Below are 3,500 nucleotides of genomic sequence, written 5' to 3'. Positions count from 1 at the left end.
CCTGCCACAACGCCCGGCTATTTTTTTGGTTGCAGCCATGATTGTTGTTTGGTGGGCCCAGGCTCAATTCGAACCCACCACCTTAGGTGTATGTTGCTGGCACCTTAGCCACTTGAGCCACAGGTGCCGAGCCAGAATTCCTTTTTTTATTTTATTTTATTTTATTTTATTTTATTGAATGGTAACTATGTACAAGGATTCCTTTTTTAAATTATTTACTTACTTTATTGATGCATAATAGATACACATAGTTTTAGGGTACATGTGATAAATTAATATATCAAAATAACTTGAATAGCTCATATTAGTGTACTTCGGATATCTGTCATCTTAAATTTAGAATTTTATCCAAGTGGAATCAGAGAGCATGTAACAGCAAGAGATCTCTAAACAAACTAACTTAACAAGAATAGTGGTGTGGTATTTTGTGCTACATTTATTCAATAAAATACTATGCAGTTGGGGATGTGGAATTTTTTATGTCCTAATCATTTCCTAAGAATATGGTTCAGTGGAAAAAGCAGGGGAAAAAAGAAAAACATGTCCACATATTTTCTTACCTGTACATAGACAATCTCTTAAAGAAGCTAGCAACATAGATTGTCTCATGGGAGACAAGGGGTGGGAAGGTTTTCAAAGTAAACCTGTTTGTTCCTTTTGAATTTTGTACCACTTGAGTTTATCACTGTCTTAGTCCATTTGTTCTACTATAACCAAATACCTGAGACTGAGTAATTTATGAGGAAGAAATATTTATTTCTTATAGTTCTGGAAGCTGAGAAGTTCTGTAGGCCCTGGCATTGCCATCTGATGAGGGTTGCTTTCTGCTTTCAATGTGGCACCTTATTGCCATGGCCTCACATGGTAGAAAACAGAAAGGCAACAAGAGTGGTTTCTTCAACCTTGTGCCCACTTAATCACCTCTCAAAGGCCACACCTCTTAATACTGTTGCATCATGGATTAAGTTTCCATATGAATTTTGGAAAGAGCACAAATATTCAAATCATACCAATCACCTATTCAAAGAACAACAAAACTTAAAGTTTTTTAAATCATAATAAAAAGAATGAGAAATTTCCTCCAACCTTGGTAGATGAAAGACTTTGTAATGTCAAATAAAGGACCACAGGCTTCAAATATTATAATTCAAACTTGATTAAAATTATAGTTGAAACCACAATCTACAACTTAACAAAGTGATCCCGAAATTCATGTGGAAAAAAAGTAGCCAGGGAACTATGGAAAAAAAGAAAGAAGAGCAATGATAGAGGAACCAGAATGATCAGATATTAAAACATAAAGCCTTGGCTCCGTGCCTGTGGCTCAAGTGGCTAAGGCGCCAGCCACGTACACCCAAGGTGGCGGGTTTGAATCCAGCCCGGGCCCGCCAAACAACAATGACGGCTGCAACCAAAAAATAGCCAGGCGTTGTGGCGGGCGCCTGTGGTCCCAGCTACTTGGGAGGCTGAGGCAGGAGACTTGCTTGAGCCCAGGAGTTGGAGGTTCCTGTGAGCTGAGCTGCCACAGCACTCTACCCAGGGGGACAGCTTGAGGCTCCTGTCTCCAAAAAAAAAAAAAAAAAAACCAAAACCATAAAGCCTTAAGAGTGGAACTGGCATATGAGTAGACAGACCAATGGAATAAAAGAGAAAACCCAGGAACTGAAATTGCTGCATAATAACTGAACCAGTAGAATAAAAGATAGACTCAGTGGGGTACCAAGAGAGTAGGAGGGACAGTAGGAATGGCTCACCTTAGGCATAGGCAATAAGAAGGCTCACTACTACAGGGAATTTTGAAGAGATAAGACAGCTGACCAAATCGGTCTGCTTTTATCATCACTGGGCATCAGTGTTTACAAACAAGGTCAATGATAAAATTCACCCCCTTACTCCAGCTGCTGGAGGGACTGCTCCATCTCTTTTCTTTGGAATACTACTGAATAGAATAATACTTTATTTGGGACAACTGGATAGTGACAAAAATAAATAAAATTCAAATAGAGACAAAGGCTTTATACAGCCAATGTTCATCAAGCAGCACCTCAAAATTAGGCAACTCCCTGTGCCAAAGCAGAACTGGAATTGTCACAAGTAAGGAGAAGAGAGGAGTACATAACTTCGGTCTTATTTCAGGTTGCAGTTTTCTTTATCTGTAATCATTGTGAAACTCACAGCTGGGATGGGTGGAATAGATCTGATCTTTCACCTCTCTCGGCATGGACAGTGTAAGAAACATTCTCATTTTGACAGTGGTATATGTGTGTATGCACGTGTGTGTGTGTGAGAGAGAGAGAGACAGAGAGAGAGAGAGAGATGAGGGAGTGAGACAGAGGGAGAAGGAGGGATAGAGCAAGGGAAAGGAAGAAAGAGGAAAGGGAGAGAGAAAGAAAATTTATAATTAAATCAAGGAATAAATGTTCTCTACTTGCTACCTTTTGGTCCAGTTGGAGTCATGAGCCCACCTCTGGACCAATAATAGTTTCCGAGAGAAATGCTGGGTTGATTGGTTTAAAGTGTGGGATTTTGCATCTGTCCCTGGTAAGGGCAATAGGATCACAACATCTGTCCCCGAGTTCTCAGGACCCACCCCTCAGGTAAAGTGGGCATTACCTTCACCCAAATCATAAGGACAGAACAAATGGCCAATTGAGGTTCCTTCAAGAAGTTGGATATGGGATGGAGGCTGGGTAAGTAACAGCGTAGAACCTCCATAGTTGACCACCTGCCTACATTGACCACTTCCTTAAGTTGACCTAATTTTCATAGACTCGACATGTACCACATGTATGTTATCAGTATGGCAGGCCTAGTTCCTTATGTTGACCATCTCCATATGTTAACCAGTTTATTACAGTCCCTTCGGTGGTCAACTTACAGAGGTTCTACTGCATATACTTACTCCAAAGTGAGGTGCACATGTAGAAATCTTATTATCATGAACAGTTAAAGTACCTTTACAGTTTTAAGTAATCATTGGGGCCACAGATGGCAAAATAGCACAGTGTTTGAGCATGAGCTCTGAAGTCAGACTGTCAGAGTTTGAGTGTCAAGAACCTTGTGACCACAGGCAAGTCAATGTCCCTGCACTCCACTTTCCTCCTATGTAAAATGGGGATGCTGCTGCTGCTGCTGCTGGCATGGTATGCTACTGATTTCATAGGAATATCATGAGGATTAAATGAAACAATGTAGGCTAAAGCAGAGTCCTCAGTAAGTGCTCAAAATCACTATTAAGTCATTGACCAGGGATTAAAATGTTTTGTGATATTGAATTTGATTCATAATTGCTCTTATTTTATTAGGATTTGATAGAATTTCTTGAGGTGGTTTACACAGATTCACCCTACTAGCATCTGTTTTCCCCAGCCATGTAGCATGGATACATGTCAATGCAAACAATTTATCACCATCACCAGACTCTGATGGCACAACCAAGAAGTTCACTTGGCAATGCAAGGCCTGATCTGGCTGGCCCTGCTCCCTCAAAGTGTCAGCTC

The sequence above is a fragment of the Otolemur garnettii genome, unplaced genomic scaffold (genome assembly GCF_000181295.1).
Source record: "Otolemur garnettii isolate 467f Iridium unplaced genomic scaffold, OtoGar3 scaffold00153, whole genome shotgun sequence".
NCBI classification, from domain to species: Eukaryota; Metazoa; Chordata; class Mammalia; order Primates; family Galagidae; genus Otolemur; species Otolemur garnettii.
This window is presented reverse-complemented; position numbering follows the sequence as displayed.